This window comes from Ictidomys tridecemlineatus, chromosome 11, assembly GCF_052094955.1.
Source record: "Ictidomys tridecemlineatus isolate mIctTri1 chromosome 11, mIctTri1.hap1, whole genome shotgun sequence".
NCBI lineage: Eukaryota > Metazoa > Chordata > Mammalia > Rodentia > Sciuridae > Ictidomys > Ictidomys tridecemlineatus.
In genome coordinates, this window is record NC_135487.1 from 116556982 (window position 1) to 116573210 (window position 16229).

The 16229-nt window shown below is 39.6% G+C and overlaps 1 long non-coding RNA gene and 1 other non-coding gene across 2 annotated transcripts; one reads left to right on the top strand and one right to left on the bottom strand.

Moving 5' to 3' along the window:
* Positions 1-6846: 6846 nt before the first annotated feature.
* On the bottom strand, positions 6847-8190 carry LOC144367774 (uncharacterized). Its single transcript, XR_013427277.1, has 2 exons — positions 7616-8190; positions 6847-6966 (listed from the first exon to the last, which is right to left on the bottom strand). It is a non-coding gene; the product is annotated as an uncharacterized LOC144367774 (long non-coding RNA).
* A 7893-nt stretch (positions 8191-16083) lies between these two features.
* Positions 16084-16156, top strand: Trnav-cac (transfer RNA valine (anticodon CAC)). The gene has a single exon. It is a non-coding gene; the product is annotated as a tRNA-Val (tRNA).
* Positions 16157-16229: the final 73 nt, after the last annotated feature.

Sequence of the window (16229 nt, forward strand, 5' to 3'; positions counted from 1 at the left end):
CATTATCCAAAAAAGTGAAGCAGGAGACATCATAATACCAGACCTTAAACTATATTAAAGCGTTAACTTCCTCTTTTAACAATGCTCAGAGTCTGGTTTAAAATTAAAAAAGAGAGATTGAAGCGTGTTAGAGCAAAAAGACCAGGAGGAAGGCAAACTTCACAAATCAGCTCAGCACTTTATTCAGGAACTAAGTCTCACACAGAAGCAGGGGATGCAGGGACATAATGACACAGTGGTATGTTGAGACTCACCTTCCTGGTGGAAAATGAGCCCCCAAACAAAGAAAGGGCCTGGGCTTATATAGGTTATTCTGAGAGGTGATCTAATAAGCACATTAATTTTCATTGGGCACCCAGGAATTTGGAGTTTGTTCTATCAAACAGTGAAGGGATCAGTTCTAGTGCTTAGGAATTTGGAGTCTGTTTTACCAAGTGAAGTGGGAGTCTAGGGTCAATGGTCAATTTCTGGAATTTATCTTACTAGACTGGTGAAGGGCCTGGAGTCAGTGGTTGGTATCTGGAAAGGATTTGTTTACAGAAGAATTAATGCTTTGGCCTCTTCCCAGAGACTGCCTTTCCAGGTTTGATGGACACCTCTTCCTCAGGGTTTGTTTTATCACAGGGAAAGAATGTGTTGGGAGAGGCTGGGGGTTGTGGTTCAGCAGTAAAGTGCTCCCCTAGCCCTGGGTTCAATCCTCAGCATCACATTTAAATAAATAAAATAAAGGTATTGTGTCCAACTACAACTAAAAATTTTTTAAAAAAATTAAAATTAAAAAATAAAAAAGAATGTATTAGGAAAGGATAAATGCTCTCAATATATGGCTTTTCTTCTTAATCCCCTTTTCCCAGGTCTCACTATTTTTGGGGTTTGTCATTTTCCATATCTAATAAAGGGCTTCAAAGAACTTTACTGAAATGAAAACATCAGGCTGGCCTCCCAAGCTGGCCTCCCAAACATGGAAGCTAGTTCAAGTGAGCAGCGTGCTATTTTTCAAACACTCCCTGTTTACTGTTCCCTACTTCATTAAGCCAATATTGAACTTGACTACTTATTTTCTGGGTCTCAACTGAGGGAGAAAGAGGCCAACTTTCTGTTGGTGCCAAAGCTCTCAAGGACTTGAATAAAGTACTACAAGGAAGTTTAATGTTCTGAGACCTAAACTAGCAATGTTAAGGTGATGAAGCAGAAATTCAGGCAGTAAACTTCACAATTTGACTGAAGTTCTATGGCACAATTGGCTAGTGCACTTATGTGTTCAGCTGCTAATCAAAATGTTGGTTGGAGCCCACCCAGGGATGAGGTAAGTTTTGACCTCTGTCACAGAGGTTGCTTCCTGTCTCCAAAATCCTTTAAGAACTTTTTCCCTGCAGAACCTCTCAGCTAGTTGGCCTTTGTAGATGGGTGCTGGTAGTGTGATAAACAGCTATATGGCTTTTTTCCCAGTCAATTCTCATAGCAGATGCTCAAGAGAGATCATTGGCAACCACCCAATGATCTCTGGCTCATTTGAAAGGGGGCAGCAAAACTCCAGCTCCATCCTCTTTAGATTTCCAGCTGGATGGGAGAATTAAATTGATCTAAAGTAGATTAACAGGAAAAGCATATAGATTTCTTTCATATACATTTTATGAACCACAGTAGCCCTGGTAAGGAAATGAAGACCCAAAGGATCAGCTGCATTTAGTTACTTGTATGTAAACTGGATTGTATAAAGAGTAATCAGTTGTTGCCAGGCACTGAGACGCACACCTCTAATTCCAGACACTTGGGAGACTAACACAAGAGGATCCCATGTTCTAGGCCAGCCTGGACAACTTAGCAAAACCGTATCTCAAATTGAAAAATAAAAAAGGACCAGGGATATAGTTCGGTGGTAAAGCACCCTTGGGTTCAATCCCTAGTATCAAAAAAAGAAAGAAAAAAAAAAAGGAACTTCAAAGACACTGGTAATTTTATTCATTGACTTATTTAAGTTTGGTGGTGGGACAGAAGAGTTGATAGGAGTAACTGATTTCCTCATTTTTCACAGCTGATGTTAACATGTGAGGAGTGTTTTGTTGCTGTTTTTGGTTTTCTGTGCTAGGGATCAAATCCAGGTTCTCATGCATGCTAGGAAAGCACTCTACCACTGGGCTATACCCTTAGCCCTAACATGTATGTTTTAAGCACCATACAAGAGAAAATAAAAACTAAAAAAAAGAAAAAGAAAAGAAAGAAATGAACTGTCATTACTAAAGTGGATTGAATTGTGTCCTCCATAAAAATAATTTCAAGTCCTAATTGCCAGTACCTACGAATGTGAACTTATTTGCAAATAGGGGTTTTGCAGAGATAACCAAGTTAAGATGAGTTCATACTGGATTTGTGTAGGCCCTAAATCCAATGACTGGTGTCCTTAAACAACAATGATATTCAGAGACACTGGGAAGAAGGCTTTTGCAGGGACACAGAAACTGTGATATTACAATTGCAAGCCAAGGAATACCATGAGGTATTAGAGTCACCAGAAGTTTAGAAAAGGCAGGAAGGAGTCTCCCCTACAGGTTTCAAAAGCAACATAGCTCTTTGACATCTTTATTTTGGATTACAACTCTAGAACTTTGAGATAATAAATTTCTGGGTTTTTATATCACCCAGTTTGTCACTGAGCTACAACCCCAGCACTTAAATTTTTTAAAATAATATAATAATATAAAAGATGTTCTATGCAGAAATAAAAAAAACTAAAATGGGGCTGGGATTGTGGCTCAGTGGTAGAGCGCTTGCTTAGCAGGTGTTAGGCACTATGTTCAATTCTCAGTACTACATAAAAAATAAAGTTACTGTGTCTGTTATAGTTAAAGCTTCGTCCCAGGGTTTCATAAACTGACTTCCAGATCACTCAAGTATCATCAAATCAAGCCTTTATTGAAGCACACCAGTGGCGGTTGACCAGAACATAACACTGTTCCTGATCAGCCCTGAACAATTGCAAGAGCGCTCCTTATAAACCTGAAAACCTCAAAAGGGATGTTCAGGGGTCTAGCCAATGCAAGCATGTCAGGTTACAGAAGAGGGAGAGTGCAGTCAAGCGGAGAGAAGCCTAACCAATCACAGTTAGCCCAGTCACCCCAGTTACAGAAACAGAGCCCGTTACCCTAGTTACAGAAACAATGCCCCATTAGGTAGTTCCGTGTTCTTACAGGTTTCTAAAGCAAAAGGAAAAGAACATCTTGCCCCAGTCATGACCCTTCTACTTGGCATGGTGGTTTTATAGGATGAAGTCATAAAACAAAATAGAGTCACATTTGCTTCTACTATCACATGTCCATCAAAAAAAAAAAGAAAGAAAGAAAGTAAAAAGCTAAAATGTCTGTAATACTAATACATTTAAAGTAGGTTAAGTCACTTACCAAGGGAAGCAATGATTATCTGATTAATCTTCAAATCAAAACCAATGACATTAAATTTTTCTCATTTTGTGATCTTCAAAGTTTGGGAAATATGAACATAAGCATGAACAAACTCAGGTACTATTGGGCCAGGTCTGTAATTCCAGCAATTTAGGAGACTGCAGCAGGAGGATCTCAAGTTCAAAGTCAGCCTGAGCAAATTATCAGAGACCCATCTCAAAACATGAAAATGGCTAGGGATGTAACTCAGTCATAGAGCATCCCCGGGTTCAATCCCTAATACTGAAAAAACAAAACAAAACAAAAAATCATAGACAGGTTAGAATTCTTATGAAAGTCCAGTTTAAGTTTTTGTAATTCCTTTATAAGCCTTTTTTTTTTTGGCATGGTTTTGGCTCCTCTTACCCATATTTTTGTCCTCCTACCTTCTGTAAGGGAGAAAAGTAATATCTTTTCCTCACCCACCATGAGGTTCATAGCTGACACCTATAACAAAATATGATTAACAATAGGAAAGCATAACAAATTTATTTCATGTAAATTTTACACTACACAGGAAACTTCAGAAACAAAGACCCATAGGCCCAGGGACATCTATGTACCTATAGACAACAAGCTGAAGTATGATTGGTAAACAAAAGACACAATCTAATGAAGATAAATGGGAAGAATTTACCAAATCTTGTTTTCCTCAATTCTTCTTAGTCTCTGAATAAGGGCAAGACTCCTTTGGGATAAAGGTCTTATGGAAGATAGTTCGGATAAACCATTTTTTTTCTGGGTGTGAAGGCTCATGCCTGTAATCCCAGTCACTAGGGAGGCGGAGGTAAGAAGACAGCAAGTTCAAGGCTAGGCTCAGCAATTTAGCAAGACAGACCCTATTTCAAAATAAAAAATGAAAAGGGTTGGGGATTCAATCCCCGGAACTAAAAAATAAAGAAAAAAATTTCCCCGTGTCTAAGCATGTGCATGCGCGCGCACGCGCACGCACACACACACACACACACACACACACACACTTCCTATTGAATCTATTTCTCTGATTACTATCATCCCAAATCCAAGAAACTTTATAGGCCCCTCCTTCTTTCTCTCATTAACTCCTAGCAAAAGATCTAAAGGTTCTTGAAACTTAAAGGAAGTGGAACAGTTTTATAGTATTTTTAATTGGGAAAATGCTATTGAATACAATGTTAAGGGGAAACATGCATATTGTTCATCTACTACCCTGAGCTTGGCACTGTTAAAGCTTGGCAGTGTCTCATTAGAGGGCAAGCCACAAGGGTGAAAACAGGATGTACTTGAATTTTACCAGATTTGGTGAGTAGGGGAAGACTCTGAACTTGTTTTTCCAAGGGTGCTATGATTCACTAGTGATGAAACCCCTGGGAAGTTTTCCTGGCTGGGGGATGGAGAAATATGACCTCAATTTGGAAAAGTGACTTAAGATGCAACCTTAATTGGATCCTGGGTGGACCTAGAGGTCAGAGAAGTAAATGGGTTGCTGTAGTAAGAGCTTTCCTCCAACTTTGACAAAAATACCTTCTTAAGGATTTGTGAGGCCAGGTTTGCATTTAGAATTATGTGACTACTCACAATTCTGTACCTGAACATGGTGGTACAGACAGGGCCCTCTCCACTTAACTCTGGCTCCTTAACTCTTGTGTAGGTTTTGGGGCCCTTTGTCTGCCAAGTCTGAGCTCTGTCCATACCCCTACTAATAGCCTTGCACTGACCACTTGCGTATCCTTGTATGCACACACTGCAGGCCTAAGCCACCTTCAGCAATACCAATGGGGAAAGAGGCATGGTCAGACTTCTACATTTGTGTGGGTATTTCTCACAAAGAGCGATATTTCTTCAGAGCTTGGCCTAGAAGAGGGATGCACCTCTATGTTGACATGTACCCTTAGTCCTGAATGTTCTTCCATCAGCACTGGGGTTTGGGGATATGGTAGGGCTGGAGGTGGGGCAATCAACTGTGGGAAAACTGTGAAAGTGAGAGAGACCCACAGGTTTATGAGGGAGGGAAGAAAATAAACCCCTATGTTCAGAGGGAATGACAAAAATGTTGTAGGAGATATTTTCCTCTCCCCTAATTTGACTTATGACAATCTTTCTTCCAACATTTTCACTGCTAAAGCCTCCTGCTACACTCTGACCCCAGTGACATCAGTGTACCCAGCACCATAAAAATCCCCTTCAAAATATTCTTCAGTAAATTACTAAAATGCACTTAAATTATTCCTGAGATCTTTGTCATGAGTGCTGCTAGGTAGGCCTTCCTGTTTCTCCCTGGAGGTCTAGTGATTTGGATTCAGCACTTTTGCTGCTGTAGCCTGGGTTTAATTCCTGGTCATGGAGGAGTAGCTTTCAGCACCTCAGATAAATGACCTCTGTGTGGTTGAGCCTCCTAAATCCATGTTCCATGAACTTTTTTTTTTTTTAAGAAGAGAATAATGAAAGGGGGGAAAAAAAGAAAAGAAAAATGAACCTCTTTAAAACTATGCCTGTGCCAATCAAACCCTTCTAGATTTAGAAGACATTTGAAATAACAGATTTGGTTCATGTAAAAAATATTTATATTGATAAAAACAAATTAGAAATTTTCAACAGGGTGAAGTAGAGGTGAGTTTGAATCTGCATAAAGACCATTTTCATTTTTTTTTTTCCTGGATGCTGATAAGTTATACTTCAGAACATTAGGTCAATGGTTCCTTGTACGGTGCCTGCAAGAGAACTGTAGCTAAAAACAAAGAGGTGGGAGCATCAGCAGTTTCAACAGGGGATAAAAAAACTACAGCTTTCCCTGACCTGGAATCAAACCCAGCCCTAGTGAAAGCACCAAAATCCTAACCACTAAACCACCAGGGACAGATATTTGTGGGTTATAGGCAGTACCTTATGGAAAAAGATCTTAGGATGAAAAATTTCTCTACTGCAAGCACATGTTAGAAAACTTTCAGGGACATCTGAAAAAAGTTCTCAACATTTTAAATACTTTCGCTTTTGTGTGTTTTGTAAGTGGAATTCCATGAAACATGGAGATGGCACATGAGCAGAGAACATTCCAGAAATATCCTTGTTTGCCTTTCTTCACTTGATCTTAGTCAAAAGGCAGAAAAACAGTTTTTGCTTGCCTTTCTTGTTGCTCATTTGTATACAGCATTTGCTGTAACTGATGAACCCAGAATTCGGGGTAGAATCACAAGGAAGTTACACTTACCATTTAAACCAGAACTTACTTCAAACGTAAAAAGTGGATAATAGCATTTTATTTTATTCTTTTTAATATTTATTTTTTAGTTGTAGTTGCGTACAATACTTTTATTTCATTTATTTATTTTTATGTGGGGCTGAGGAACAAACCCAGGGCCTCGCATGTGCTAGGCAAGTGCTCTACCATGGAGCCCCAGCCCCAAGGTAATGGCATTTTAAGAAACACAAATGACAAAACATATCCTTTATTATGTTACTTTCCTTCATTAGCCAACTTTTTATGGCATGGAAAGAAAGGGAAACACAGGGCAACCACACTTCCTTTTTCTTTCAGTCTTCCCTTATTTATCTGTAAGTGAAAAAACAGAAAGTATGGGTAAAATGTGTACATAAAGAAGTGAGTTAAAAACAGTAGAGTTAATTTTGTGTGGTGTTGCCACTGTTACAGTAAAGACAAAAATACATACGCCTATAGTAACTATAGTTCTACTTAAGAGCTAAATGCTTTTTTATATTTACATTGTCAAATAAAAATAAATCTGAGCCAGGTACAGTGGCACATGCCTGTAATCCCAGCAAATCAAGAGGCTGAGACAGGAGGATGGCAAGTTTGAGGCTACTCTGAGCAATACAGCGAGACCCTGAGCAACTTATCAGGACCCTGTCCTGAGGATGGTAGAATGAGACAGACATTCTTACCCTACATATATGATTACACTATTGGTGTGACTCTGCACCATGTGCAACCAGAGGAATGAGAAGTTGTGCTCCATTTGGGTACAATGTGTCAAAATGCATTCTACTGTCATGTATAACTAATTAGAACAAATTTTAAATTAAAAAAAAGACCCTATCTTGAAACAAAATGGGCAGAGATATAGTTAGTAGTAAAGCACCCCTAAATTCAATCCCAAGTACCAATAAATAAATTAATTAATTAATTAAAATACATCTGGACCTAGGGGCCTGGGGCTAGGGCTCAGTGGTAGTGCACTTACCTGGTATGTGTGAGGCACTGGGTGCCACAGTCCTACTGCAGCAGAATAACCGGGGTGTCGAATAACTTGTGTAGATTGATACCGCAGGAGTGGGAGCGGTTTATTGTAGGACAACAGAGGTATTTATACATTTCACACAGCTTATCTTAATTAGCATAAACTAGATACATCAGTCAACCAATAAGGAATCTCCACACTTAATGGCTCGCTTTTGTTATTTCTCAAACCACTCCCTCTGGCATTTTGCCAGGCACCATCCAGACTTGTTTACGAACTCTAACATTTCTCTGGCAAAATGCTAGGCGCCATACTGACTTGTTTACAGACTCTAACAACTGGGTTTGATTCTCAGCTCCACGTATAAGTAAATAAATGAAATAAAGCCCTACCAATTAATTAAAAAGTAAGTAAATAAATAAATCTGGCCTAGAAAAGGAGAGACTTTTCAAAAAGGCTATTTTTGTAGTAAGTACAATGTTCTGATCTCAGAAATCTGCAAGTGTCTCTAAATCAAACAGAAAAAGGTCATTACTTTCACAGGGAGAGATAAGCAGGTTTGTTTTTTGTTGTTGTTGGTTTTTTTTTTTTGGGGGGGGGTGGTTGAGTTTTGTGGGGGATTTTTGCAATATTAGATATTGAACCCAAGGGTACTCTATCACTATAGCTACACCTCCAGTGTAAGCAAAAATCCGGTTTCAACACCACGATGAAAATTTAAAAAAATGGAATGGAAGCAGACCTCAAACAGATCAGCAAGCTTTTCTTTATTTCACAGCAAAGTCAATCAGTCAGGTATGGGAAGGCTCCTTTTCTGGGTGGAAATGGTCCATGGTTTGCAGAAGGAGCCTGGGTTTTATAGGTTCCATGAGGGTGGATTAATTATTGGAGACTGAGGCAGAATGTGTTGATTAGGGCAGTGAGGAAAGAAGTTGTTAGAAGTCTGAACTCATTGTCACTGGGAAAAGCTCAGAACTAGGCCTTCACTTATCTCCCTTCCTCTGGGACACATTGTCACCTAGAACTTCACTATTTACTTTTCTCCTTCCAGGACTCAAGGGCAATGGGAAACAGTGAAAGTCCAGGGCCTGGCATTTCAATATCCCCCTCCTCCCTTCAGGCCCCACTGTGGTTGGGAAGGAGTGAGTGTCTTGCTTTCGGTGAAGATGTGGGGGATGAACCCAGGAAGGGAAGAAAGTTTGCTTTTTCCCTCAGGGCCCATTGTCACTGGAAAAGGATTTACTGGGAGAGGTTTGGATAATTTCCCTTGCTTTTTCTGAGCCACACTGTCTTTCCATTCCCCCCACCTGGGGGGGGGGGTGCTGTTATAGGAATATTATTTTCCATAACTATTTACCCAGCCCTCTTTAGTTTGTTTTGTTTTGTTTATTTGTTTGTTGCTGTTGTATTTTGTTTTATTTTGAGACAGGTTCTCACTAACTTGTCCAGTCTGTTTCCAATTTGCCATCCTCCTGCCTCAGCCTCCTCAAAGCTAGGATTACAGGCATGGGCCACTATAACAAATTTAGCAGAATTTTTTTTTTTTTTTTTTTAAAGAGAGAGTGAGGGGCTGAGGATATGGCTCAAAGGGTAGCACGCTCGCCTGGCATGCGTTCAGCCTTGGTTCGATCCTCAGCACCACATACAAAGAAAGATGTTGTGTCCGCCGAAAACTAAAAAATAAAAATATTAAAAAAAAAAGAGAGAGAGTGAGAGAGAACTTTTTTTTAATATTTATTTTTTAGTTTTCGGCGGACACAACATCTTTGTTTGTATGTGGTGCTGAGGATGGAACCCGGGCCACACGCATGCCAGGCGAGCCGCTACCGCTTGAGCCACATCCCCAGCCCTTAGCAGAAAATTTTAAAGACAATTTGAACAAACAAATGAAGAATGAACAGATATGATTATCAGAGTACTTTCCTAGGAAATATGTCTCCATATGGAACTGATTCTCAGGATAAGTTGATAAGGGGTGCATGTTCTGCATTATAGTCCTTATCCAGGTTGGCTAAGGTAAGCCTTATATAGGGCCTATGGAGAAAGAAGCCCAATTAAATTTAGGTGGAGACAAAGCAAAGAATCAGAAATGGGCAATAGTGAACATTTGGTCAACATTTACAACTGGAATCATACAATTTAAAGATAATGGGTAAATTTGTGCTAATTATTTAAATTACTGATTTCTACATAGAATGACATTAAATGTTAATACAAAAAATCAGAACAAGACAAAGATCATGAAAGAAAGGAAAAAGATTTATAGTTTATTACCTTTAACAGCACATTTTTTTTTTCTACTTTAGAACAAGACCTTGCATTTTCACTTTGCACTGGATCCTATAATTTACATAGTGGATCTTGATACCAGAAGGTAAGATGAGTTTCCGTGTGTGTGTGTGTGTGTTTGTGTGTGTGTGTTGTGTGTGTGTGTGTGTGTTTTGGCAGTACTGTGAATCAAAACCCAGGACATTAAGCACACTTAGGCAAGTATTCTACCACATCCCAGTCCATGCCAGTTTCATTTTTCAGTTTTATCTCCTCTATTTGCTTTTTAGTTATATCTTTTTGTATGTTCTTTCAGGGGGTACACTAGAAGCTAAAATTGGCTTCCTTAATTTATGACAGACTAACTTAATTTATTTACCACATCATGAATAATGGAAAATGCTGAGTGCAGTGGTGCATATCTGTATTCCCAGCAGTTCAGGAGGCTGAGGCAGGAGGTCTGTGAGTTTAAAGCCAGCCTCAGCAATTTAGTGGAACCCTAAACAACTCAGTGAAACCCTGTCTCTATATAAAAAGATACAAAAAAGGGCTGAGAGTGTGGCTCAGTAGTTGAGTGCCCCTGGGTTCAATCTCCAGTACTATTACTATTATTATTACTACTACTACTAATAGACCCTTTTAACTATTCAGTTCCATCTATCCTTCCTGTCATTGTGTCTTGTCACATACTTTATTTTTTTTTTAAGAGAGAGTGGGAGAGAGAGAGTTTAATATTTATTTTTTAGTTCTCGGCAGACACAACATCTTTGTTGGTATGTGGTGCTGAGGATCGAACCCGGGCCGCACGCATGCCAGGCGAGCGCGCTATCGCTTGAGCCACATCCCCAGCCCATACTTTATTTCTTTATATGCCATATACTATGCTATAAACTCTTCAAGAGGTGGGGGGGTAGCCCCTGGTATAGTGCTCGAAAGAAAATAAAAACACTCCACATGACATGATGATTATTGTTATTTAAAACAGTCAATATTCTTTCATATGTACTCATTTTTACCCTTGACAGTGCTCTTCATTTGTTCTTATACTTATGTGTTTGTTTAATCAGTTTTTTCATCGCTGTGACCAAAGGCCTGACAAGAACAATTAGAAGAAAAGTTTATTTAGCTCACGTTTTCAGAGGTCTCAGTCCATAAATGGCTGACTCCATAGCTCTAAGCATAAAGTGAGGCAGAACATCATGGCAGAGGAAAGCAGCTCAGGACATGGCAACAGGAAGCAGAGAGAGATCCACCCCACAGCCACATCCCCAGTAGTGGTCTTCTAGCTACACTCTACCTGCCTACAGTTACCACCCAGTTAATCCATATCGGTAGATAAATGCACTGATTCCTTTAAGGCTCTCAAAACCCAATTATTTCACCTCTAAACTTTCTTGCACTGCCTCACACATTAGACATATCTAAACCATTACAACCCTGTTCCTTTGTGGAATCATTTTCCTTTAACCCAATAATCTCTCTTCAGTCTTCTGGAAATACATTGTTCAGCTTTCATTTGTCTGAAAAATGTCTTTATTTTGCCTTTATGTTCAGATACTTTTACCTGTGTATTATTCCAGAATTGCAATTATTTCTTCTGTTTTTTTTTTTTTTTTTTTTTAGCTTTTCTTTTCTTTTTTAATGCTGGGTATTGAAACTAGAGCATTGTGCAGAGACATCATTCTTTCTTATGTTGTCATTTAGAATATAATATTGTTTTTTCTCTATCTCTACCTTTGATTTTTAGTAATTTAGTTGTTTTAGTTATTTAATTATGTAATAAAAATACTGAGTTGTGATTTTTTTTTTTTTTTGGATTTGTCCTTCTTGGGGTTTGCTAAGCTCCTTGAATCTGGAGATAGAGCCATTCATCAGTTTTAGAAAGTTCTCAGTCATTGTCTCTTCAGATATTGCTTCTGCCCATTATCCTTCTGTAACTGAGTACACATCTCTGTTATATCCTATTTTTTCCTGTTTTTGCATGTGCATGTGTGTGCTTCCATTTGGATATTTTCCATTTATCTGTCTTTGAGTTCATTATTCCTATCTTCTGTTTTATCCAATTTGCTCTTAAACCCTCCTAGAAAGTTCTATTCTATAAGTCCATTGATGACTCTTTATTGATTCCAGGTGTCTGTTGGTGTTTTCCATCTTTTCATCCACTTTCCATCTTTTCCTTCTATTATAAAAAAATTATAATCATAATTATTTTAAACTCTTGTCTGTGACCTTAAACAATTGGATCATCTTTGTTTCTGCTTCTGGTGATTTCTTCTCCCCCACTGCCCACTTCATTATTTGTCACATTTTCCTTTGTCTTCATATATATCTCCTAATTTTTATTGTATGCTAGACAGTGTATAAAACAACTTCAGAGACTGAATTAAATGCTTCCTTCCAGCAGGTTTTCTCTATTCTCTATCAGAGAATGTTTTGGGGAGTCTCTCCAGAAAGCACTCTAAGTCCGAATTTCAAATCAATAGAGAGCTTTATTTACCTGGTCAGGGACTGTCACCCACGGCAGAGACCCAAGCTCTTTGGGAGGACAGCAGCCTCCTGGTCCATCCAAGGAGAATATAAGCACAAAAGCCACAACTCAGTGACTTGTTTATCATCATGTAAGCTAGCCAATTACACAAATTAAAACATTAATAAGTGGGACCTGTGGGCTCTAAGCAGGACTGGAATTTTCCAGTCAGCAAGCAAGCTATAAACCAGAAGCAAAAGGGGCTGGGGATGTGGCTCAAGCGGTAGCGCGCTTGCCTGGCATGCGTGCGGCCCTGGTTCGATCCTCAGCACCACATACAAACAAATATGTTGTGACCGCCAAAAACTAAAAAACAAATAAATATATATTAAAAAAAAAAGAAGCAAAAAAAGCATTAGCTTTGTAGTTCAGTTGTCCACAATCCTGGGTTCAAGCAGGTACTAGACAGCCACATCCTGAATTTGGGCAGGGGTCATCAGAGCAAGAATCTACTTCAAAGTCATGTAGACCCACAGGGCATTCAAACCCAGGATGTAGCTCACTACGACCCCCACTATATCCTGAGTAGGTTACAATTTATGGGGTACAAAGTACAGAAAGACAATTTTTTTTAATAAGAAAACAGCTTTCATTTCAGTTTCTCAGAAACAGCTCTTATACCAGTTTTTTTATAGAAGTCAGCAAAATGGAGTCTTAGGCCTGTCTATGACATTTCTTGCTTTATCTCATTTATCAAAATCTTACATCTATAATCTACATTTTTTACTAATCTATAACCTATAACTTGCACTCTTATTGATTATTTTATCAGTTCACACCACAACAAGAAGATGAGATTTTATCACCTTAATTCAATTTAGAATCAATCAGGGTAATGAATAGGGTCAACATTAATCAAACTCAGTCTAACTCTGATATCAGTGGTCTCAAGAGCGAAATCTGGTATGTATTTATTGCTGGCAGTTCCTCCTAGCAGTCTTTCCCCCAAGTACCCAGAGATTGCAGGAGATCTCTCTGCCTTTGCAGCTCAGCACAAAGTCTCCCATGCTTGTCCAGTTCTCATTAATGTTGTGACGGGGAAAACAAACATTTGTTTGATGTTCTAACTGGCATGACCATCAGGAGTTCTACTGGTTTCTCTTTCTCTCAGTAGAATTTCACTACCTAGGTCATATCTGATCCTTACCTCAGGACCAAACTAAGCAAACTTCCAAGGGAAGAGAACAGTCGTCAATCTCAGATTTTCTAGATGAGACTATTCCCTTATTTTAATACAATATAAGACTTTTTTTTTTGGACTGTGGATTGATGTGTCGAGCCAGCCATGGGCTGTGTGGTGTGTGTGTGTGAACTATGAGCATGAGCACGTGAGTGGACTGGACTGATGTTGCCTCTCTGTTTGGACTGGTGAAGGTATGTGTTCTTTTTGGTGGCTCTGCCTATGATCCCCACAGAGCACCTGATGGGTGTGGCCTCCCAAGATGTCAGTCAATCTGCTGACCACAGGTCACCAGGAAGCTAGTCTCAACCCCCTGAAACTTTACCCCTCTCATGGGGTGGAACTTTCTCCAGTATCTTCCTCTCAATAAAAAGGGGCTTCAGAACATCCTCTTCCTCTCTTTCTTTCTGCCTCCCTTATGGGAGCTGGAGCGGCCAAGCCACCTCTGAAGAATCGCAAGAAAAAGATATTTTCTCTGCGTTGTTACTTCATGCCAACTCAAATTCACCTGGAGTGACCCTGAATGACTTAGTGGGCAGATTAGACTAAATCTAGGAATACTCTACTGCTGAGCTAGACTCTGCCTTTTGTGTATGTTGCTGGTGATTGAACCCAGGGCCTTCCATATGCAAGGCAAGCACTCTACCAACTGAACTATATCCTAGAGCTGGCCTCCAGCTTGCAATCCTCCTGACTCAGTCTCCAGAATAGCTGGGATTACAGGTGTAATGCATCATCACACCTGGCTATGATATTGCTATTTATGTATATGAGAGAGTGTGTTTAGTTTTATTGTAGTCTGTTTCTTGTTGTTTAACAAAAAATATCTAAGGCTGGGAAATGTGTAAAGTAAAGAAGTTTATTTGGCTCATGGTTTATTTGGACACACTCAATATCCAAACCATATTCCCACCCCTGGCCCCCAAGGTTCATATCTGTTTCACAATGCAAAAATGTTTCACACCACCCTTCACTATCCCCAGGTCTTAACTTTGTTCCAATACTACTCAGAAACCCAAGTCCCAAGTCTTATCTGAGAGTCAAGTAAAATTGTTTCCAGTTGTGAGTCCCTGTAAAAGAAAAAAGAAGTTTCATATTTCTAAGGTACACTTTCAGGTATAGATACAGCAACCCCTCCTCAGTACCAATTTTTTAACAAAAGGGAAACTCAGATATCTAATACATAGATTTACTTAGCAACATGAAGAGAGTGCAAAATACACTATATTTACAAAAATACAGTGAAAACAGCATAAAACTTATACCATGAACCCATTTTTATAAGTACATACTATCACATTTTGTAAAATTGGTATAGTTTGAATATGATTTGAGTGTGTCCCCAAAGCTTCATGCATTAGAATCTTGGTATTTAGTTTGGTGATGGTGGGACCTTTAAAAGGTGGAACTGTGGGAAGTCATTGGAGTCACCATGAAAGATCCAGACATAATAAAATTCTCTTTAATAAAATTATCTTGCTTGGCTTTTTGTTCCTTACTTTAAATTTTCTTTTGTCAGAACATAAGAGCTGATGAGGTTTGAAGCTTCAGCTCCCTACTCTCCTGCAACAACTTGACTTCAATTAAGTAACATGTCTCATTCCTTTTGCACACAGCATAGAAGGACCAAGAGAATTTTTGAGCCTCTGTAAAGACTTGCTTGAATTCCACATTTACCCAGCACTTGAGGCAATATTTTCCCTTTATTATTTAAGCCAATTTAAATGAATTTTCTATGAACATGACTTAGCCTTATAAACTCTCTAGTAGCTGCCTAACATCCAGTCCCTTAGACATGACTGAAGTCTTCACATTCTGCACAGGCTCCACCCACAAACAGCTACTTCCTGGCTCAACACTACCATTTCTCAACCCCTTAACATTCCTCCTTTACTTCTTCATCCACAATCCACTTTCTGCTCCAGGCTGTTCCATCTTAAGCCAGTCAAATTTACTTCAGTCTCTCCATTTTTAAAACAGTTTGTAATACCGTTTCTAAATGAGAAAGTGTGCAAATGCCTCCTAAATTAAGTGCTGCACAAACCTAAAGTCTATTTTTAAATTGTTTTAAATATTGGCTCCTTTCAGGCCAAGTCCATCACTTATGTCTCTTTCTGCCTGGGGTTAAATGCTCTATTTTTATCTCTCGCGCAAAGTGCCAGTGAAGCTGGATTCCAGAGCAGCGCACCCAGTAGCACCCAGTAGCCTGATTGACAGGAAAGGAAAGCTCTTGCCTTATGACCTCGGGGTCCTGGCTGGAGACCTAATTGTGCTGGAAGTTTCCTGAGTAGGCACCATCAAGTTCTCTGTGTGTCCCTGGGGTTACAGTTCCCCGAGAGTAGCTTGGGCCTAACTCAGGCTTGTTAACTCCTTCCCTGCACTCTGAGTGCGCCGGGGGACCTTAGCTGGCCGGCCCTAGGCTTTTCCTATGGACTGGGGACACAGCGATGAACCATTACGTTTCAAGGGTGGTTTGCGAAGGGCAGCTAGCTGACGGTTTCCGTAGTGTAGTGGTTATCACGTTCGCCTCACACGCGAAAGGTCCCCGGTTCGAAACCGGGCGGAAACAGTGTCTGGGTTTCTTCTTTTTCCGGCATCGTTGAAACCTTGTGAAAAACCCTCCGGTATTGCAGTGACAACCC